The sequence below is a fragment of the Notothenia rossii genome (assembly GCF_949606895.1).
Source record: "Notothenia rossii genome assembly, chromosome: 11".
Classification (NCBI taxonomy): domain Eukaryota; kingdom Metazoa; phylum Chordata; class Actinopteri; order Perciformes; family Nototheniidae; genus Notothenia; species Notothenia rossii.
This window is the reverse complement of record NC_136910.1, coordinates 18,740,194-18,765,211: the sequence shown is the minus strand read 5'-3', so window position 1 is coordinate 18,765,211 and position 25,018 is coordinate 18,740,194. Positions and strand designations below refer to the sequence as shown.

At 39.6% G+C, this 25,018-nt stretch overlaps 1 protein-coding gene across 2 annotated transcripts in view; it reads left to right on the top strand.

Annotated features, from left to right (window-relative positions):
• Window positions 1-25,018, top strand: part of thrab (thyroid hormone receptor alpha b) — a 216,573-nt gene that overhangs the window by 16,965 nt on the left and 174,590 nt on the right. For both annotated transcript variants that reach the window (XM_079660061.1, XM_079660059.1), the window contains one exon: window positions 14,328-14,439. The gene's annotated coding sequence lies outside the window, so the exon portion shown is untranslated. The remainder of the gene's footprint in view (window positions 1-14,327; window positions 14,440-25,018) is intronic.

The window sequence follows — 25,018 nt, the reverse complement described above, 5'->3', positions numbered from 1 at the left end:
TAAAGTGCAAAGATTGGACCTCTGCTATTTGTACACATGTAAAATGGATAAGGCTAAATATAAATATCCTTACAGTAGGTATGGATATGTGTCTTAAGTTCTGTCATGCCAACCAAAAACGACACATCCGTAAACTAGGAGTATTTACATGTTTCTTAACCCTTTTTAGAGCTCTCTTAGTTTTATGGACAGGGATAAAACGAGGAAAGTGTTGAACTGTCCTCTCCCTTTCTACACCGACCATAGGTGCGATATTTATAGGCATCTAAAGGTTTTTACGCCCTCTGTTTCTCTATACTATCCAGTCTTGCTTTTCTCTCAGGTGTGTAAATGTCAAACCACCCTGGGTAATCCTGATAGTCCATCCATTGAGTGGACCTGTAACAGCAGGGGGAGGCCAATGTATTGCTCGAGGATGATGCACAGTTTCTTATTTAAAACTTGCTTTTTTTTTAGAGTGAGAGACACTATATACATGTCGAGAGAAACAAAGGTTTTCTTCAGCCATTGTTTAATAAGAAGCAAACAAATCTTGAGAGAGAAAAGAAACCCTGATTTTCTTTTTCACAATTTGACTGGAGTTTTATTTATTTAATCAATAAGCCTTTTTGTCTATGACGTAGCTTGGTTAAGAAGAAAAAAAATGTTATTTGCATCATTTGAAATGTGGGAGCACATTATAGGATTCTAAAAGTGATTTTGACCATTTATCTTTTGATATCTGCATACATCTTATTTGACAGAAGAGTGGCTGTAGCACCATTTTAATCAAATGATAATAATCATTGGTCTAATCAACATGAATAATTAAAATAATCATTACTTGCTGCACAACTACACAGATGGTTAGTACCATAGGGCTTTAGTCTACTCCATCCTTTCCTCCAACATGTCCCGCCATCCTGTCCTCTCAGATGTGTCATGTTGTTTCTTCATGCATCCTGTAGTCTTCATCTTTCATATTAAAGGCTTTTAACCCCGAGCTCTGATTCCCAGCCGCAGCCCACATATACTGTATACCTTTAAGCATGCTCTAAGCTCCGTCTGTCTGTTAGGTGTTCTGAATGCCTGACCTTGTGTGAAATGAACGTTTGATTTAGTGTGTATGTGTAAGCTTTTAATATAAGTCCTGTCAGGCAGGCAGCGTGTGTAGCTGAGGTAAATGTGTAGTCAGGTGTACATGTATTGAATTTTCTGTGCGGGTATGAGCAGGGAATGCTTGAATCTAAGTCTTTGTTGGAAACGTATACAGACAGTGCATTGATCCACTTACAGCAGGCAAAACGAATACATTAATTATGTTTGTGTCCTTTACAGCATGAAAAAAGCATGTCACCGGTCTTCACAAAGCATCAATTCATATGACTGTTCGTGACATTTTTGGGTACCAAAACAAAAACAAATGTCACTTCATCATACAACATGCCAAATTAAATGAGATTACCATGAAGTTGTTGCTTGTTATATTGTCATAAGATTCAGAACCACAACGGAAAAGACAGGAAACCCTATAACTGTCCTTTCCTTCATTATTTAATATCAAAATATGACTGTGAATTGAAGCAGACAGAACACATTTTTATTAAAGTTGATCTTTTGTATGGATTACAAAAAGTTCTGAATTCCTTGTGTCTGCATAACATTGACAACAAGAGCAACATCCTACAATTATTTTCATTAATCTATGTATTTGGTCTACTATGTCCAATAAAGGTTACACAAAATGACCATGACTTGTTCCTATGAATCCAATCTGATGTATTCGATTTAAAGTCTTATCAGTTCAAAGGAAAAGTGCCTAAAAAATGAATTATCGACTTCCCATTTCATCTTTTTGCTAAAGAGTTTCCTTGTATAGTACTGTGACACTATTGATGTTAATGAGCTGTTTGTTTCCCATACGGCCAACTTCCCTCTTTCTGGCTCCCTACTACTTATTATACAGTACCCGTGATGAGTTCAGTAGGCTCCTCGGTTTATATTCTGTATGTTTTCTGTGACTTTAGCCGGCTTTGTTCTCCTCCCTGCGGAATTTTCAGTGTGCTGCTTATACAGCTCACTGCACCATAGAAAGCAGAGCCACTGAACTGAACTCCACTGCTTCTGTTCAGATATTAATGGCTTTGACTTCACAGCAAATTTTCCTGACTGAAGTAATTTAGGAGAGGCTAGGTCAACCCATGCTAGGCAGTCAATTAGTCTAGTTTCATTGCTCAGCAACTAATGGCTACTTTTTTTTTACGTTTAACCTTGAATAATACTTAAATTGATAATGAAGGTTTTCAGAAGTGCACATGATTTGTATGCAGGCAGCTGATGTAGCCTATGCTTCCCAGTTGGACCTTGATTTAATCTTTTTGACCGTAACAGTTGTGCTGCAGCAGGTCCAACTTTTATAATGTCCCGTGTTCTTTGAAAAAAATATGTACTTTGCAAAAAAGGTCAATTGAAACTGTATCTCTTGTAGCTGTACTTTCGTCAAGTTGTAATGGTAGTCAGGGTTCTTACGGTAATTAAAAACCTGGAAAAGTCATGGAAATTCCAAATGCTAATTCCAGGCCCTGGAAAAGTTATGGAAAACTATATTTTTCCCAAAGTTTTGGAAAAGTCATGGAAATGTAACTAAAGTTGGATCAAATATAATTTATATTTTATCTAGTCGGCTGAATAGTAATACTATAATGATAATAAACACTGTATCGAGTAATGAAACGTAAAATGGCATTTAACTGACGAGGTATTTTGCTGGTGAGAGATTTATTTTGAGTTGCTTTAGCGTGTAGAAGCTAGTAAGCCTACTATTGGATTTGTTTTAGATAGGCACAACTTGTTTCATATGCAGACCTCATTTCCTGTTCCATGTTAAAATAAATCATTTTCAGTGGTACCGCTGAGAAAGGGTAATTTTTTTGGTCATGGAAAATTAGGTTAAGGTCATGGAGAAGTCATGGAAAAGTCATTGAAAATCATTGGTGAAAAAGTGTATGAACCCTGGGTAGTAATGACACCATTCTTTCACACTGACTAACAGCCAACAGCAGCCTGTTGCACAACACGAGACACAGACTGAACCTAAACCCTACTGAGTGTGAGAGAGAGAGAAAGAGAGTGAGAGACATACAGACACTGAGGTTGGGAGAGAGGTAGGAAGTGAAAGAAAAGGGGGTGTGTGTGTGTGTGTGTGTGTGTGTGTGTGTGTGTGTGTGTGTGTGTGTGTGTGTGTGTGTGTGTGTGTGTGTGTGTGTGTGTGTGTGTGTGTGTGTGTGTGTGTGTGTGTGTGTGTGTGTGTGTGTGTGTGTGTGTGTGTGTGTGTGTGTGTGTGTGTGTGTGTGTGTGTGTGTGTGTGTGTGTGTGTGTGTGTGTCTTCCTAGTTTTTGCAGATGTTAAAGTTATAAGCTCCATGCAGGTCCATATTTATTAGTCAAATAATGCATTTATCCAAACACAAACCCTTTAGGCCTCAGCTAATGTAAAATAAATGAGTACCGTAATACTCCATAATTTATTTTTTTTCAAATGTAGTTTGATATATATTACAACATTTCTCTTAAAACTGTATTCCTACATTTTTTTTACAGCAAGCAATCTGTACAATACAAGCAATCTGTTTTATATCAATGAGGTAGATTATTAACAGCTTGCACATGTTTGCATAATATTTATGATTGTTAATATGAATTTATGAGGCCCATTTGAATGCCAGATGTTGTCTTCAAGTTGCACATTTGTTTTAATTTCAATACAATTTTTTTTAAAGCTTAATCTAATTAAAGTATACTTTAAAATTCCAACAATGCATTATTTATAATCCTGACTATAAAATAAACTTTCTTCTCTTGCATTTTTTGACTGAACTCTGTTAGTTTAGGGAACATTATCATCCGGAGGAAATTAATTCTGCTACAGTATTAAACTGTCTTAAGATGCACCGCTAAGAAACAGTCCAGAATGACCAAATACATTTCTCAAAGATAACATACTTTAAGTTATTATGTACCAAAATGAGAACAACAAACCGATAACAATGTAACAAAAACATACTGTGCATCCCCGGTCACAGAAGTAAGGTTTGAAGAATGGGCTAAGAACAATTCAATATTTTTTTCTAAGAATGGGAAGAGCTTTTAATAATTACAACCCAAAGGGTTTACATCAAGGCCAGAAGAGGAGGTAGCTGTTTCAGTGACAGCCAGCTGCAACTTCATATGGATTCAAAGTTCAGCTCTTTGATGGGGTTTGCATTTTTGAAGATGTTTTCAATCAGAGGGCTTCTAAATTCATGCCGTTTGCTGCTGTATAAAATATTAGCCCCCTCAATTTTCACCAGAAAATTTGCTTCAAAGTTAAAGAGGCAGAGGGCGGGTGGGTGCTTAGCTGTGTATGAATATATACATGGAAACACGCACACACACACACACACTCACACACACTACTATTACAGTCATTGCATTTCTTATTCCCTTTCTGCGGCTGTCCTCATGTATCTGCCTGGCCTTTTCCTCCAGCTGTTGCTTTGATATTAGCTTCATGAAATCTGTGTGAACACCATAGACGCTAGTAATCTGCCCCACTGCTAGGGCTCGTTCACATGGTCTTTCTCATTCTCTTCTCATCTTCTTACGTCCTCTCAATCTTTAATCCTCCCACCCTCAACAGAATACAAGAACTTTCTGTCATCACTCTTTTTTAATAACTTGGAGCGAGGTGGGTGAAAGGATGCAATGTTTCATGTGGACATCTGACTGTGTAGCTTTGATAAGGTTTCCTCCAGGTGTCCTGATGTATTCAGGGTCAATGTTGTGTCCCCTGCTCACCCATTTTCTACCTGAGGCAGTCTTTCATAGACATAAAGGTTTCTATCAAAGTTTGAGCTTTGAGCGTTGTAATACACGTCATCAGCAAGCATGATGGACAAGGATCCTTGACTGACCTGTAGCACATCGGCATAAATATATATAAATAATATTAACCCTCATTTTAAGGCGAATCAGCCCAACGGCATCTGTTCTCGACTCAAATGTAATATTATTTAACCTCTGGCTTCTTTTAATCTCTTGTATGTTTCATTTAAAATCAATTATGAATTGGGTGTGCTCTGGAAATAAGTTACTCGTCCCAGTTCCACCTGGGTTTTGAAACTTTTTGGGTATCGAGAGAGATGTGTCCATAGCACTGCAAGTCATACTGTCAAGTACTGAAAGCTGGCATTAAATGGCCACTCAGATTTATTTTATATACTTTTATGATCATTAATTTCTATACAGATTTTAAATATTTGCTTATACTCCCAACTATTGCCATTCAATCTTACACTTATGTTTTAAACAATAAAGCATTTCCTCCAGCTCTATGGGCACAGGTGCTTTGAGCCAAATGCTAACCATATCATGCTATCATTGCTCACAAGGACAATTTGAATTTTTACCATGATCCCTATTTTAGGTCTGTGTGGTATCATGCTACCACTGGCTGCTGAGGGTCCTTAGAAAGTCAACCGGTTTAAATTATATTTGACCTATCCGTGTCGCTAGAGGATATTTTTCAGAAGACCACCAAAGTTAATACAATTGATCCTGTCGGAAACATGAATATATGAAACAAAGTTCACGGCAAACCATAAACCAAAACGTGTCAATGAATTTCAGTCAAATCATCCGAACGTCATTGTGACACGAGGTTCAGTCCCCTGAACGTAAGCTTTATCCTCTGGAGACCATGATTGTCCAAAGTGTCATGGCAATCCATTGAGTAGCTGACACGTTTTCATCGGGATCAAAGCAATGCACTTACATAGATTGATCCCTGCAGCCATACCGCTAACCTGGCTGAAAACAAACCTATTATTTATAGGACAATGACGAAAACAATGGTTGTGATTTTAATTGATTTTAACTTTTTGTTGTCACTCTGATGTTCGATCATGCGACTCGTGTTGGCGCTAGCGGTATTGATTGTATGATAAACACCATGACCCATTCCCCTGAGCGCCTCCCAGTTCAAGACCGCTTACAAAGCTCTACCAAGGTCGTTTACCAATAATAAAACCTCACTGGTCAGGAGGCTTTCATTAGATGTGTTGGAATCGAAACATTGATGTTCTCCATTGACTTCCAGACGCAATTACTTTCAATTTTGAGCGTTAACTGTGGTAATGAATGGGATACTTCAGACATCATTATGGTATTGAACATGAGTCGGTGTCAGTTATGCCCTGCTGAAGGAGATGATGAAGCAGCAGCCTCCACTCAATAGACTGAGGCAAACAGAGCATGTGAAGTCTTTGGGGACTACAGATCATTGTTATTGATTGAGTCTGCTTATGGTGTCCAATCAATTTCATTTAACTTAAGATCTGATTCAAACTACTGCGGAAATAATGATACAGCCTGCACTTTTGTGAAGTTTAACTGGTCTGCATGTGAACATATCTCAAAGATTTCCATGAATCATTTCAAACGGCTGATGTGATTAGGATAAAAATTAAGTCATTTCAAACCCAGAGAGACGCACCGTGACTAAACACACATTCCTTTCAAGGCAAGTCTCTGCAGAGACATTAACAGAATAGTAGCTGTAAGTATAAAGGGTGTGTTGTAGTGACATCCACCTTTTAAAGATGAAACGGTCTGTAGTTGCCCAAGAGGGGAATATATTCAATATATTCAAGGCCAGGTTTCTAAAATGTCATTAATCCAGAGTCACATTGCTCCTGTGAATGTGGTGGATGTGCTGTTCTGCAGAAAGCACAAATGATCGTCTAGCAGTCAAGGATGATAACTGGCTATCATCAATATTCTGTAATTTATATTGTGGACACTATAATGGGTAAGAAATGTCTATTTTATGTTTAGAAGATGTATTCCAGCCCAAACATATAGTACTCATTTTCTTTGTTGTCCTGCATAAACTACTCTTGCAGAACCCTGTCAAGAAGACACATGAGCACTCAAACTATTGGAGTCTAAATTGGTGGCTTAGAATCTTCCTTTTGGTTAATATGCCATAATTTGTCTCTTTCAGACATGGTATGTCTGTGACCACTGCTTTATTGTTTCATTTAGTTAATGTTGTAAGGTGGCACGACAAAATACTTATTTTTGTGTGTTTTGTTGCCTTTTTTATGGACGAATCTGGTGGTTGATTTATGTTTTGCAATCTCAAACACCGCAGCCGTTACCGTGGTGGCAGAGTGGAACCGAACACATTCAAAGTGAGAGTGGGAGTGAGGATGTTTGGGATAATCATGGTCGGCGGTTGCGTCCTCCAACACATGAATGTATTCTGTGTGGATGTGGAAGTTATTCAATCTCAAAGCACTTATCTGGAAGTGGCTATAGTACAGGATTGGAGGGAAAAACCCATAAGTGTGCCCTTACTGTCAGGTTGGATGAGAACGTGCTACTTTACTAAAACCTGCAGAAATGACTTTCCAGCTTATGATTTAAGTCATCAAAATCTCACTCAAGCGTATTTCTTGCGTTGTATTCAGAAGAGATGCTTCATTTAATAAATCAAAAATGCATGATGAAAATAAATGAAAATTCGGCCATGTTACAAGTCAGCAAATGATATGCAGAGTGTTGTCTCAATATTATCCCATGAAGGGAGATTTACTTAAGTGGTTTCTGAGTGCGCAAGCTGATTGTAATGCAATAGAAACATGAGGCCTAATGGATATTAAGAAAGGTCAAATGAGTTCATGGACCCAATTTGAAACATCAGTTTACTCCTTTTACAAGAAAGAAAATAACATAACAATATATATATAACAATATATATATAACAATATATAACAATATATATATATATATATATATATATATATATATATATATAACAATATATATATAACAATATATATATATATATATATACATACATATTGAAATGAATTAATATATTTTCATTAATTTCATAGTTTCTTAAATGTATGATATATGATCTTTGAGACTTTGGGTCAAAATGGAGCCACAAGCACAATTGCTGTTGAAAGATGATCTTTTCATTTGATAAGCATATTTGCAATATTTACCTCATCTACAGGGTCTGCGGGAAAGTTGACTTGTGAAGGCACAAAACGTTGTGCTCATTGTATAATGTTACACACAGGTTTACAAATGTAGTGCAACTGCAGTGAAATGAATATGTCTATCACTGGTCCTTCATGTATGGTGGTTAGAGGAACGCGAGGGTAAAGCACTCATCAAATGTCCAGTCACCTTGGGATTCTTTCACTGTCAAGAAAAAGAAATCCAATTCGTTATAAAGCACTTAAATAAATAGAACCAGTTAGTTGAAATTGGGTGCTATAAAGTCCTGTTACGAGATTGCAGTTATGATAACAAAGTACTCACTTTGAATACATATTAGAATGAAAAGACCCTGAAAGAAAAATGATGGTAAGGCACAATAAAAAGTCATCCAAGCAGAACCTGTGTTTTATTGCACTCAGCATCCCCTTGTCAAATCAACTTATTGTTTGCATAATTAGAGTTATTCTAATATTGTTATGCATGAAAGTTAGAAAGAAACTGTTTAATTAAAAGCACATTATAGATACTGTAAGAAGCATTTACTTACACTACAGTAAGTGCACACAATGGTCCTCCCAGTGAAAACAAGGTATTTTAAATCCTGATCCTACCATCAAATGGAAGAGAATACTGATAAGCACCTTACCAATGAACTTTGATCTAAGAACATTGAAAGACCATTCAGCTCTTTAAATGAGGACCAATAAATCCATCTTTCCAGAGTTACATTGAATTGGAAGAATGACTTAATGCACACAGAGTCAAAACCTCTTTCTCTTTGAAGCCGTTGAACTTTCCTCTGGCTGCTTCTCTTTCTATGCATCCACGCAGTTGGGTTCTCTTCCTCCTTGTGCCTCCTCTCCACTCAGGTTTCCTCCTTGTGTACTGACACACAGCATTTGATGTAAGAACTTCCTTTATGAGGACTTGTGTGGAAGCGTGGCTCAGATTAAAAGAGTGTGTTGTTTGGAGGCAGATGTATGGATAGCCCTAAAGACCACACTGCTCAGTTGAAGCAGAGCTGAATTAGAGAAGCAATGTTTAACGCTAAGTGTGAACCATATATGGAAATGTCTTCCAGGAAATTCCGCTCAAACAAAAACACAGTATATTTGCATAAGAAATAAGAAAATGCAATTTTAAATGTTATGTAGATTATTAACAGTAATGTCGTTGCATAGTGTTTAAGTAATACATGTTTGAATCTGTATATCTTTTAGTCATAATGCTTTAACAAACATGTAAAGGAGACATATCTCCAAAACTCACATTTTGAGTGTTTGTGCACTTAAAAACCTACCAGATTATCACTGCTGTCTTGAGATTCCCCTACTAAATGTTCTCTTTAGCCAATACTTTTATGAAAATTAAAGCAAGTTAAAATGTTTTAGAAACCTAACATACAAGTTGGAACCTAAAGATTAGAACAATATGTCCCCTTTCAGTAACTATCTATTGCCAAATCTCTGGAAAAGTGATATCAACGAACTCCTTTAATGTTCGTAAAAAGCATAGGTGACGTTTTAAGGCTCTCAATGGAACACATTTATCAACCCATACATTATGCCATCACATTTTCATCCCCCAATTATATGCATCATCTCAAATCTCAAGTATCAGTCATGAAATACTGTCTGAGCACATTATACCATGGATAGTTTTATGGATGGGCAAAGCACTGGGAATAGCTGCCTTACCCCACAGAAATCCCCGGAGAGTAACTTCTTGTTGAACCTGTGGCTCTTTTCCCATGCTCTTAACATCTGTGGCAACACTTCATTCATTGTCTTTGCTTTGCTCTTTCTTTTTTTCTGAGCTCTGCTGATTTAATCAGATGCTGATGAACACCTGGAATGCCAGCTGAATACATTTAATTAGATAGAATAGAAAACTAGCAGTAGCAGCAGCCTGGGTCAATTACCAGACACTTAACCTTGTATAGCAGCCCATCAGCTCTGAGATGAAGGACAGAGTCGATGATTCACAGGTCAATTGAGTGCAGCCGGTAAATCTTGTTGTCATAATAAACCTGTGCAGAGGCTCTCTACGTCCACACCTGCCACACCTGAAAGGCATGCACACTGCTATAATGTCCTCATGTGTACATTACAGCACATTATGTATTCCTCATGCTGCAGTGTGTGACACTTTTACACGGTAGGGAACAAAACATTCACTTGTAAGCCCAAGACTAAAAGACACACTATATCTTCATATGTCAGATATTTTCTTTATTGTTTTAGTCTGTGTCTGCTTCTTATCTTTTTACACATTAAGATTATTTTGTTGCCCTCATGTTCACGGTTCAATAGCTTAACAAATTGATCTGACACTAAGTGGTGAAATCAGCTCACTAACCAGCTAATGATATCAAGCTCATCCAGCCTTTCAACATGATTCCTCTCCTAGCCAGAAGCAAACATAGAGTTCCTCTAATGAACAAGGACAGAAAAGCTTTCACAAGCTTAGAGGATAGGAAACTCATTGATGCAGCAATAGATCTGTGTACGAATGCAGAGTAAGAGAGAACTGCCTTAATGACTGAACCCATCATTTTAGAAATATATAGTGAATAGTATCAATGCACACATTTCAATTAATAATAACTGTAGATACAATAACTTAATCACAATTTAAGAAAAATGGAAACGATTACTTAACGATATTATCCATCATTCCTTCTGATGGGTAATATCCATAGATATAAATGTTCTGTTGTTCATCTGATTCAAAATTATGATTTTAATCTCAAAACAGCTAAAGTATTTTCAGGCAGAAATTTGGGACATTTATTTTTACAGAAACCTTAAAACTGAACTAACTGGTTGTTAGGGTTAACTTTGATTTAAACATTTGTAGAATACTAAGGGCTTTATTGACTAGGGGTAACTGTATTAAGGGTTAACCTCATAACTTTATTAGCTAGGGTTTAATGTAATTGTAAACTATTGTCACTAAAAAGTTTCATTAAGAACTCAGGAGTGATCCAGTTTCAATTTCCTATTGCTGCCCATCAGCTGCAGAGAGTTAACTAATTCAAGGGGCGTGGCCCCACAGCTGTGACAACTCAGCAATCAGGACTGGTGTACATTTTAGGTAGCACTTTCCTGGAGCGTCAGACTGACAAAGACAATAGAGTCACGAGGGAGGCAAAGAGGAGGCAAATCCTACTTTAAATGTGCTAAGAATCACCAATGTTTTTGTCCCCTCCTGCTAAGACATGTGTATATTCTCCATTCCTGTTCATGTGTCCGACTCCTCTCGCAATTTTTACTGGCCCCGTGCATCTCGTAATAGTTGTAACCAGCCTGCTCTCGTTTATCCCACATGCTCCACTGAGATCCAACAGCTAGTTTCAGGGGGCCTGTGGAACTGCCAGTCAGCTGTTCCTAAGGCTGACTTCATCTCTGGCTACGCTTCCCTGCAGTTTCTGGATTTGCTTGCTCTCACTGAGACCTGGATTACTCCATCCAACACATCCACCCCAGCAGCTCTGTCAAAAGCATATTCCTTCCCCCATACACCCAGACCCACTGGCAGAGGAGGTGGCACTGGTCTCCTGCTCTCTCCCAACTGGAGCTTTTCCCTCTTCAAGCTACCTAACTTCACTCCTTCCACCTTTGAATTCCATGCCGTCACAGTAACCCATCCTATACAATTAACCATTGTTGTTCTCTCCCGTCCACCAGGCGCCTTGGGGGACTTCTTGGAGGAATTAGATAATCTCCTCTCACACATCCCTGAAACTGGCCCTCCCGCTGTACTTCTCTGAGCCTTCAACCTCCAGACAGGGAAGATAGATGAACTAACATCTCTGTTAACCACCTTTGCCTTCTCACTGTCTCCATCCCTACCAACTCATAAAGCTGGCAATGTCCTTGATCTCATATTCTCAAGGAACTGCACTACTTCTAACCTCTCTGTAAACCCGCTTCACACATCCGATCACTTCTTCATTTCATTCTCTCTACCCCTTTCCAAACATAACAAACTAATCTTTTCTCATCCTGCACCTGTCCGCCGCGACCTTCGTTCCCTCTCCCCCTCTACCCTTGCCTCACCGGTGCTCTCAACCCTCCCTTCCTCTGACTTGTTCCAACTCCTGCCTCCAAACTCTGCTGCAGAAACTCTCCTCTCTACTCTCTCATCCTCTCTGGACTCTCTCTGTCCTCTCACATCTCGGCAGGCTTGTAAGTCCCCTCCTGCTCCCTGGCTAAATGACGCACTGCGTGCTAATAGAACCATCCTTTGGGCAGCTGAGCGGAAATGGTGGAAATCCAAACACCATGACGACCTCCTAACCTATCAGGCTCTCTTCTTCGATCTTTCAGGCAAAAAGCACTTTCTTTCAAGATAAGATCCAATCTTCCTACTCCAATCCCAAAAAACTATTCTCCATCTTCTCCACCCTCCTCGACCCCCCCCCCCCCAGAGCCCCTTGCCCCTCCTCCCTTCTGTCAAGCGACTTTGTTAACCACTTTGAAAAAAAGGTTGATGATATTCGCTCTTCTTTTTCCGACTCGCCATTACTCACCACTGGGTCACCGGTCTCACCATTCACCCACACACTAACCTCCGTCTCGCCTCTCTCTCCAAGTGAGGTTCTTACCCTCATTACCTCTGCCCGTCCTACCACCTGTCCTCTGGACCCTATCCCCTCAAACCTCCTTCAGACTATCGCTCCTGATATTCTACCGTTTCTCACCCATCTCATCAACACTTCTCTAACTTCTGGTCACTTTCAGTCTCAAGGAGGCAAGAGTAAACCCTCTCCTAAAGAAACCCACTCTCAACCCGTCTGATGTTATAAACTACAGGCCTGTCTCTCTCCTCCCGTTCCTGTCTAAAACACTTGAACGCGCTGTCTTTAAACAACTCTCCTGTTATCTCCATCAGAACAACCTTCTTGATCCGCACCAGTCTGGTTTCAAGGCAGGTCACTCAACAGAAACTGCTCTCCTTTCTGTGTCTGAGGAACTGCACACTGCTAAAGCAGCCTCCCTCTCCTCTGTCATCCTCCTTTTGGACCTGTCTGCTGCAATCAACACGGTGAAACATCAGATCCTCCTTCGCACTCTCCAAGAACTTGGAGTTTCAGGCTCTGCACTTTCCCTCCTCACCTCATACCTCAAAGACCGCACCTACAGGGTAACTTGGAGAGGGTCCGAGTCCGACCCTTGCCAATTATCTAAAAGGGTCCCTCAGGGCTCTGTTCTTGGTTCCCTCCTCTTCTCTCTGTACACAAACTCGCTCGGATCTGTCATTAGCCCGCATGGTTTTTCATACCATTGCTACGCTGACGAGTGACGACACTCAATTAATTTGGTGTTTTCCCCGTTCAGAAACCCAGGTCGTCGCACGCATCTCTGCTTGTCTAGCGGACATCTCTCAGTGGATGTCTGGTCGCCACCTCAAGCTCAACCTTGACAAGACTGAACTGCTTTTCCTTCCGGGAAAAGATTGTCCCACTCTTGACCTAACAATCAACATCGCCCCCTCTGTTGTTTTCCGGACTCAGACGACAAGGAATCTGGGTGTGACCCTAGATAACTGCTAGAATCCACTTCAAGAAACTGGTACTTGCGTACCATGCAGCGAATGGATCTGGCCCTTCCTAAATCCAGGACATGGTTAAACCGTACACCCCAGCACGTGCACTGTGCTCTGCATCAGCCAAACTGCTCGCTGCACCCTCACAGCGAGGGGGACCCAAGTTCCCATCAGCGAAAACACGTGGGTTTGCTATCCTGGCTCCAAAATGGTGGAATGAGCTGCCCATTGACATCAGGACAGCAGAAAGCTTACACATCTTCAGGCACAGACTGAAAACTCATCTCTTTCGACTCCACTTCGAGCGATAGAATGAATACAATTAACTTAGATACTCACTAAGCACTTACATACTAACAAAGCACTTATACAGTATACTAACAACGGACTGGCTTATCTAAAGCCAGTTGAGTATCACTTGAAATTGTTTTGGCTCTATTCTGTTTTCTTCAAGTTTTATCTTCTTGGTCGAATGCACTTATTGTAAGTCACTTTGAATAAAAGCGTCAGCTAAATTAAATGTAATGTAATAGACTGTATAGATATATGTCGTCACCCATTGGTTTCTGAAGGGCTTTTGTGAAGCTCAAAGAGGGAAGCTGTGACATCACTGTCTAATTCCAAGCTAATCTCAAAATGTGCTCTGGTGGGCCTGGGCCATGCAGCAGATCAAACAGCCTTTTTAAATTAAAAACGGGTATATGGAAATTAAGAGGTTTTCTTTTTTGTTTGACATATTTGCAGGGAGGAATGTTACCAGCAGACGATCACAGTGAGCAGTAAGATGACAAACTACAGACAATCAGGCGTTGAATGCAGTTCATATGAGACGACATGCCTACAACACCTCATCAAGGTAAACCTCTCCTTCTTCCATCCTGCTGTATGAACACAACCCAGGTACCTTTGACTCAATGACTTTCTCCTTTCGTTTAACCTTTCTTCTGACTTGTATTGAACACTGGAGGCAGAAAGAAACATTGAGCCGATGCTCAATGTTGCTTTCTGCTTCCAGTGTTCAATACAAGTGTCATTTTAAATATAATTCAAGGATTGTCATGATATGTCGTCAGGAAGATTATAATTTAACAGAAAAAGACACATTATTTATCGGCCTCCGATCGATATCGGACGATACTCACTCTCTGCCGATCGATCGATGCTCTTTAAAAATGCAGATAGCGAGAGCCTATCGCGAGAGCCAATCGCATGACGTAAAATACATGACACTTTTCTCTGTGCGCAGCAAAACAAGCTTGCCAAAATGGCTTCACCACCAGTCTGGCAATATTTTGAGGTGTCCGAAAATGACAATAAAATAGCGGTATGCAACGTGTGTGAAGCATAAATCCTGCAGCTCCACCCGCTGTGACGGACCGGTGAGTGGAGCAAAACACACACTAAGAGTTAGACCTAACACACTTAGCTATTTGATCTACCTCTGGAACAAGCTAAACTAACTATAAATGTATTAATTCCTCACTGTCAGGTGATCATTACTGGATCAGTGAGTTGCATGAGATACTGAGAGGGAGAGAGGAAAAGAGAGCGCTTCCGCTCATTTCTCCCGTGTTATTATCCAAAGTTAATGTAAACATGAATAATGTACTTCATTTGAATGTAATAATTATGTTGGTTGTTGTTTGTGGAAGCGCCAGTGAATGAGCCCCATTAATTGAGCCCCATTAACTGAGTTTTAAACATCACTTTAAATCGAAGATCCCCATAGGCCCCGCCCACTCAATCGGTATTGGCCAATACTGATTCCGGCGATCGGCCCCAAAATTGGCGATCGGAGCATCCCTATTATTTATTTATTAAGAAAGAAATCGGTCAAATTGAGAAAAATAAATGTACAGACTATTTCTAATGAGCATAAGAACATTTGATTCAATGTGCCATCTTTTACAAAGACAAATATATTTCAGGAATGAAGATAAAGAATGTTATTTACATAAATCACATGGTAAAAAACGGATTCATTCAAGCTATTCACAAGACTCCTTTAAGTCTCTACTTCTTAGCGGCTTGTTAAAATCCAGTTTTTTAAGTTATGATGAAAGTTGTTTGTATGTTAGGCTTCTACTTTGCATTTCTCCATCCATCCATCGCTCCATCTCTGATTAATCAATTCAAACCGAGGGGTTTGATGTGGCCCTAAAGTGATTTCTCTTTTTCTCTCATATCAGAGGAAAAGCGCCGACTAGATAGCTTCGGCTGATGACGGAGATGTGATGGAAAATGCGATGGAGTGAGCAAAATCAGTTTAATCTCAGATAGCTGTCAATCAGTTAATCAGCAAGGCTATTTGAGAGCAGAGATGATGGCTCCGACCATCAAACATAAGAGTGTAGAGTTTTATTTAAATTCAAATAACTTGAAGTCAACTTATAGCACTCAATATTTAAAAACACCATCACCACAGACTAATATCAGTCATTAAATACCAAATGCTACAGGACGCAGCTTTGAGAGCAGATGGAAATCATCTTTTCATCTAGAGGGCGTGTGAATAGTAATTTTTCCACAGTGCTCTCCAACTTTTACATTTCAATCCTCCCTGCCTGTTTGGTGAGAAATAGACGCGTGACAATTTGATAGGGAAGGAGTGATGGGGAGGAACTGTATATAAATACAGTCATGCCAATATGTATTTTCTGATGTCTTGCAGGCTGTGCTTTAGGTTCTCCCAAAAGGTGTATACAGCATGCTGCCAATTGCTCTAATACAGGGGTGTCAAACTCAATTTCATCACGGGCCACATTCGCATTATGGTTGCACTCAAAGGGCCGGTTGTAACTTTAAGACTATTTAAAAATACATATAAAAATATTGAATATACATGTATATAAAATAATGCATTATATTACATTATTGCCCCTGCATTGGATTATTATCGGATAGGGTAATAACTTCATAACGTCTGAAAGCAGAAGTCTAGGGCAAATAATTGCAAGTCTCTTCAGTGAGAATGTCACAAAATGATTTAAAAAGAAAAGACAAATTCTCAAAAAAAGTAAAATTTTGGGGGGGAAAGTAACATTTGGAAAAAAAAGCAACATTTTGAAAAAAAAATGTAAATCGGACAAAAAGTCGCGGACCGGATTTTGCCCCCGGGCCTTGAGTTTGACACCTCTGCTCTAATAGACCATTACAAAACATATTTTCACCATTTATTCTGAGTTATCAGATTCTAATAAGAACAGATTAAATATCAACATCTGATCTGAAAAATAGCAATCATATACTGTACAGTAGGAAACCAGGCTTTTATATAATATTATTACTACATATATATTATTAGAAATATATAACTATAAATATATTTCCACTGTATTAAACCATTTTGATAATTAGTTCAAGTTACAGTTATATTTGCAATTTTGAAGAAAGAAGAAAGAACAGTAAAATGATTGACTTAACGTCTCCACAGTTTGACAGTCTTGATCTTTCAACTTTGACCTGCCATACTCGTGTACTTCTCTTCATTCTCTGCCTCCTCTCCCTACGTACTGTATTTCATAGAGCTACATCAGGACTCGATACTGTACTAGTGCCGTGCAAGGCAAGCTAAAAATACACCCGCCTCTTTGATCAGAATCAGAATCAGAAAATCAGGGTTTATTGCGAGGTAGATTCACACATACGAGGAATTTGACTTGATGTCGTGGTGCATACATAAAATATAAAACAAAGAATCTCCATATAAAACAAAACATCTTTAAGGACACTGTAATAAAATATAGTTAAATAGCAATAAAATAGAGCAGTAATTTACAGCGAAACAGATTGCAATTATAGAATGAATTATAGAATATTAAATAATAATATGTGCAGTAAGCAGTATTTGAACATTGTGTGCATTAATGTAATGCATATAGAGACTACGTTGTGGCTGAGGTAAAGTGTCAGTGGGGGGGCCGGGCCTTGTTTAAGAGGCCAGTAGCCGAGGGGAAGAAACAGTTCAGGTGGCGAGAGGTGTTGGTCCTGATGGAGCGCAGCCCATCAAGAGGGGAGGGGGGTGAACAGTTTGTGTCCAGGGTGGGAGGGGTCGGCCACTATCTTCCCTGCCCGCCTCAGGGTTCTGGAGGCGTGGAGGGATGGGAGATTGCAGCCGATCACCTTCTCTGCAGAGCGGATGACCCACTGCAGCCTGCCCTTTTCCTTGGCTGTGGCTGCAGCGTACCAGATGGTGATGGAGGTGGCAGGGCTGCTCGATTATGGCAAAAATCATAATCTCGATTATTTGGGTCAATAATTGATATCACGATTATTAAAAACGATTATCCATTTACTTACTAAAAAAAAGTTTGAACAGTATGTTTTTAACAGTTGATTACCCTGAACTTTAAGTATACTTCAACTGAAAAACCAAAAATTAAAAAAAAAGAATTTGAAAAAAAAGAATAATAATAATAAAAAAAGAATCGTTTCATTTCGATTACGTTGTTTTCGTAATCGTTGCAAGCCATAATCGTAATTGCGATTAAAATACGATTAATTGAGCAGCCCTAGGAGGTGGTGAGGATGGACTCGATGATGGAGGTGTTCACCATTATTGTCTTTGGCAGGTTTAATTTCTTCAGCTGCCTCAGGAAGAACATCCTCTGCTGTGCTTTTTTGATGAGGTCCTGGGCGATGATGGTGCTCAGAAAGCGGAAAGACTCCACAGTAGTTACTGGGGTGTCACACAGAGTCTGGGTGAGAATACAGATTATTGTGTATATATTATATGAATATTTGACTTGGAGTTAGTTTTGATGTTTTTTCTGAATGTTGAGGTATTGGTGAGATGAAAATATTTGTTAATAGCCTAACACCACCATAGCATAGTTTTGAATAGCTTCATTTTTGTTTATATATTACCCTTGTTAAAAAGAAGACTGACAAAATGAGTCTATTTTCTGCGGTTTCCTGATTCTTAAAATGTGTTATCATGTTTATTCAGCTATACTGAATGCTGATAGCTAAGGGAACTGCTGCCAAGTTCCCACAATGCAATGTGCTGTCTGGCCTATATGTTTCCTTGCATTTGTTGACACGGCAAATAAATGGCCCTTATTTCCAAGTAATCATTTCCTGATGTGTACTGTGTGTGAAGGGAGCAGAGAGCATGAACAGTGACTCATTCATTGTTATGGTGGCATTGAGGAAAAGAGTTTCATGTTATTGTTGTTGGACATAAACAGAAAATCTAGTCTTTGGAGCTTATTTTTCTTTTTAGTGTCTCTTTGCTTTCCTCCCTGCTTGCCTGTTGAACATGATCCTTGTTTTCCAGGAAACCCCTGTTTTCTTATAATACTGTATTTGATTCTTCTACAGTATTCTAAATATAGTACAACAAACATTTTCAAACATATATTTTGAATTAGATTAGCACATTTATTTTATGCTTAGGCAAAACCAGAGAGCACTTCAAGGAAATGCATTAAAAACGTCCGTTTTGTTCACAAATAGTTAAGACAATTTTTATCACAATGCCAATCCGGATTAATTGTTCTTACCATTCAAGGAAGTAGAAGGTATGAATTAAGACATAAGATTTAGATCTGTTGGGTTCCATGGCATGACTATTATTGGGTATACAGTAATATGCCAGCAGTATTTTATGTTGTGTCTTGCAGTGGACATGTTTGCAAGTCCAGAATCTTATTGTGTTATGTAATTATTCTCCGTAGACTAACAACCATTGTGAGAAAAAATAACCCGGAAATATGATGTGTTTTTTTATTTTTTTAATACTTTATTTTGAATTTTTATTTTAGTTATTATAAAGCAAAGACATACACAATATACAGTAAGTAGGTACCCGAAACCTTTAGATGGCGTACAAGAGGAATGAGAGGAAGCTGGGTATTACATTGACAATTCCTGAGAATACGCTAAAGCTGCCATTCGACATAAACAAAAAGGCCAAGGGTGATGTGGTCGCATTTAGTAGTTCACCATGCTGCAGTAGCTTATGGTCTTAAGTCTTCAGAAAGAGAGCTGAGCAAACGTTAGCGCTAAGCTAGTAGCCCCTCAGTTCTGCGTCGGAAAAACAGAACTGTCCAACAATATGTTTTTTTAAAAGAATATTTCTTTGAGATATCTTTTACGTTTTAATATGGCAATATCTGCTCGGGTTTTATATTCCTATCTCACCAGTTGCCTCAGACCCAGTACCTCATTAAAGAGAAAGAAATCCATTAACCATCTCTGCATCTGCTTGGAAAATATGCTTTTCAGGAGTACTTATCAGAACATTTCAAATCCATATTTTAGAAATCGTATTAGGGTCTCATTTTTAAAAACTTTTCTTTCACAGCCTGCTCTGGTTTTTTTACAGGTTAAAAATTACTCGGCGCAGGTCCTCTGAAATAATTACAAAGTTGTCGCCAAGTTACAATCAATACACCTTGGCCACTTATCTGAATTACTGTAATTGTACACCAAACCAATTACCTTCCAGCTTCTGCAGTGGTTTTTATAAAGAACCACTTGTTCAATTTTGCTCCCTACCTATGGAAGTAAAAAGGCCTTAATTAGACTTGATATCCAGTCAATGCACCTATTGTATTAGATAACAATCTTTTTATAGTTCATTATAATACCACTGGGTCTAGAAGTGCCATACCGTACAAAATGGAGCAGGGATGCTAAATATAAAATCCAGATGAATACAAAGTCAAATGTTGGTCACTCAGAATATATTTGAGTTTGTTTTGCATAAACACATCAGATGTAGGCACATTTGTATGCATTACGTTTGTAGTCAATTAGAAGGTATTGACATGGGAAATGCATGTTATAGGAAGACAGGTTTGACCCTGTCTCCTCCAGTAACAAATGTACTACCACTTTTTACATTTGTTTTTTTTAACGCTGTTTAGTATTAGTTCCATGTCTGTTTTTCATGAATCCAAGCTGTTATCAGTATGACCTTTAAATGCTGAATTTCAGAATGAGTAGGTGGACATAAATGATGCACTACATAAGTATACATCAGCCATTTAATCGATGCTCATTCAGAATGCTGCACACAGACTGAGGCTCTGGTTATAAAACTGTTGAGGGATTTCCCTCACTTTAATGTAATATTAGATATTCATGAGAAACAGATGCATCTAATGCCACGTTAAATGGACGTCTACAAACAGGAAACTATAGGCAACATGCATACTAGCTTTTCCTGAGGATTCCTAAATGGATATGCTGACTGCCGGACAGGACATTTCACATATCTGATAGGCAGGACATCTTATTTGTGTTTTAATTACCATAGTCTAAAATAAGTCATGTATTCTCCATTTTTGCCTTGAGTTGATCAAATGATAATTTCAAAAGTGACAAATATTACAGTACAAGACCTCTGCTATGTAACACTTGAATAATGGATTATATTGGCTGCCTGACCAATGGTTCGTTCCTCTAGTTTGTTCACATGTTTGTCCTCTGGTGATAATAATGTGGTTGGATGTTTAATATTTAATATGCAGGAGGGGGTAATGTAGCTGCTGGCCCCCAGAGCTGAACCTCTTTCCTCTTTCCTCTTTCCTCTTTCCTGCGCTGCTGCTGACTTGGCAGGATGTCCTCAGCCACTTAGACTCAATTACCACTAAACAGCTATCAGGGCCCTTTCTCCCAAAGGATACACACTGACACAGTGGTCAAGTTCACAGACTGGACAGATGACTTCCTCATCTAGCTAACCATAATACTTCTGAAGACGGTGCTTCGGACCAACACATTTCCACTCTAAAATATTTTTTCCTTCTTTTATTCTAGATTTTCCGGGCCAGTAGATTTTCATTATGGCCCAAGAGCATTCGTCCATAAAATCGACTAATAATGAAGAAAATTAACACATTTGTTGCAATAGTAATTTATGCACAAACTATACATTACTACTTGTACTACGACATTGGAATCATCAGTTCTTCCTCATTTTCCTCAATTGTTCATATTTGGTTTATTAAAATTATTATATTGTGGTCGTTGTTATCCTAAACTGCTGGGACATTTCCCTATAGCAAATATACCTTAATATTTTCTACTCTACACTTACTTGTCAGCATAGGTCGACCGTCGGCATTGATGTACAGAGCCGACAAAGGACCTTGTTTATATCGGCATCATATCGAGGCCAACTCCATCGATCAAGCCAGTGTGGCTGGAACTTTCTCTCCCTCTTCTTCTCATACTCCCCACTCCTCCGGTGGCTTTCTTTTTATTTGAAAATTGTTTTTTGCCCAGCAATTGGCCATTTACCGGTGGTTTTAAAAACGTTTTGGCGAATGGTTAGGTGGCGCAAAAGTCTGTAGGGAAGGAGCATGCTCACGTGGGAGCGTGGGAGCGTGCTCACGTTGCGCTGCGCTCTACTCCGCAGCAAACAGCTGTTTGCTTTTCATCCAACAACCGCCTCACGAAATGCTATGTTGTAGCGTTAATAAACGAAACAATTTAACAAAATTGCATTTAAGGAGACCGTGGTTTTGTGCTTGGACTTTAGGTGCGACACACCAGCTGTGCTGCAGCGTGGTATTTGATCTCCACAGACCACACCACGCGTAATGCAGACGGCTGAGTCTCTGTTGAGTTCACGTGCTTTGATGCAAGGAAATGGGACAATAGGCGCTTTCACACCGCAGTACTTTTCCCACAAAGGTTCATGAGAACTTAGTTCATCAGAACTCTTTAGTTCTGATGAACTAAGTACAGATCGCGTTCACACCGGAATAAGTCCCTGGGGGTGGATTAGGCAAATGAAGCCGCTGACGTCACTTCTTCTTCTTCTGCTTTGGGTTTACTGGCAGGCCGCAAACAACTTCACGGCGTATACTGCCGCCCAAAATCCCCGGCCAGAAGTCCCCGGAGTTGGGGACTGGCTTCAGTAGAAGCTGCTGGGACTCCCAGCAGCTTCTACTGAAGCCTTCCGAGTAAATCGCCAGAACACCGACACCTCCTGATCTCCACCGCTCCCATGTTTTATTTTGTGTTGCCATTAGTTAGTCTCTCTGCGTTTCTGCGCTGGGCTAATGCTAATAATGCTAATGCGAGGATAATAAAATGGTGGCTTCACAACACTTTTTTTGAGTTTTACGGGGCGTGGTTTGCAATCCGCCCAGCCAATCAGAAATATATCTCTTTTCTCACAAGTGAGCCGCATGAGAGTCCCTGCTCTCTAGCAGGGACGGAAAAGGGGGTAAAAAGGTTCTCATGAACTAATTTTAGTTCCGGCTCTTTTTGGTGTGAACGCGACATTTCGGAACTATATCGGAACTAAAGTGGGAAAAGTACTCCGGTGTGAACGCGGCTATTAGCGTATCCTGAAGTCGTCATCCTGCGATCACGTAACCTAAGTTGCTACCGCTGCTCATGCTTAGTGTTTCACCTGACTGTATTTTCCTCTATAATCACGGTGACTGAGGCTCGTAGGTATCATTTTGATTTACCCAGACGATGATGGAGAGAACAGGTTTTTTATTTTTTCAGTCTCTTGGTCTGCTTATTTCTGAGATCCTTCCTCTCTCACACACATAATCCCTGTAGACAGAAGCTGACCCCAAAATCGTACACGGGTCACTCTGTGATATTAGACAATAAAAAACTCAGGGTTTCTATGTGGAACTGCAGATCAGTGAGGCTTTGATTTTCTCACGTTGCCCTTTCTGGACTCACCCGTAGAGCCTGTAGTGCCAGCAAAACCAATAAAAGTCAGCTGGAAATATCAGGGTTTTAATGAATTGTCAGATTCTTTCTGCCGGAGTGGGAGTGTTGAAGCTTAACAGTAAAATATCTTTCATTTTGCACCAGCTGGCATTTTCTATCGCTGTGCCAGTTTTGGGGTTTGCTGGGTTTGGTGTTTGAGTGGCTTTATTTGTATGGCTCTGGCAGTGACGAGGCATACACATGTCCACTTTCATGCCTTTCAATTGTGAGCAAAACAGAAACAACAGACACACGCACACCAAAACTAAACAGTAAAATAATGTTTGTTTGTGTTTACTAGAGAGCAGCGCAAAAATTGTACACTGGTAAAAGGAAGGAAAAGCTGTGTTTAACATATTATATTTTTATGACGATTCATCGAATACTTATTAAGACTTTTGACTCGTACTGTACCACAAATTGTCCTCATGGTGTAGTGAAAGGTCAAGGATGACCAGAGTTGTTAGGATTCATCCTTTGGGCTTCATGAATGTCTTATTTTTAATATCATTCAGTTCATATTTGTTCATGTGGGAGTAGGGATGGGTCGAAAACCCAGTATGAAACTAAAGCAACATTATTAAAGAAAGAGTATAAATAAACCCTGACATTAGAACATTTTATTTATATTTATAATATTTGACTGTCCTTTTAGATTTGTCAAATTTATAATCACACTGCATCCTCTGTGACAGGGCTGAGATCTTCAATAGACACACACACACACACACACACACACACACACACACACACACACACACACACACACACACACACACACACACACACACACACACACACACACACACACACACACACACACACACACACACACACACACACACACACACACACACACACACACACACACACCATGTATACATCACTTCAGGGGACATTACATTGACTTACATGCATTTCCTGGTTACTTATCCTAACCTTAACCATAACCAACACATGCCTAACCCTAACCCTTACCCTTACCCTAACCCTAAACCTAACCAAGTCTTCACCCTAAAATGAATGATTCCCCTCATGGGGACCTCCATTTTGTCCCCATAAGGGAGGCGAGTCACCACACGTGACTGTGTAAGCAGATTTAGGTCCCCACAAGTATAGTAATGCTAGGCCACACACACACATGTACGCACGCACGCACGCACGCACGCATGCACACACACACACACACACACACACGCGCGCGCGCGACGCGACTGTGCAAGGTCAGCAATTGGCAGTGCAGAGAGGACGTGATAGAGCCGGTTAAGTGAGGCCGATGAAGTGAGGATTACTTGATTAGACAACAATGTTAGAGTAAGTGCAATCAAACCACAGGTAAAAGGTGACAAAGTTGTTCAACAAGCGTAAACATATTGCAGTCTCTCATGCACTGGCAATATGTTTCGAACAACTATATTGCGTTAGCGTGGTGAACAGTTGCTCTTAACAAGCTTAGACAAAACGTGGGCAAAAGAGGAAAACTAATCAGCAGAGAGAGGAGGACAGAGGAAAAGAGGAATGACTCATACTGACTGATATGCATACTGTCGGTGTTCTTCATCCTTTCTTAACTCGACTCAGGAATATGTTTGGATTTCTATTGACATTTTAGAGATTTCTTTTGTTGGTATAAATCGGGACTTAGCAGCAAAAAAGGTGTAGCATAACATGTTCAGTTCATTATAAATACTATCATGCCGCGCCAGTGGTCACTCATCTGTTTTATCTGACAATACGGTCTTACA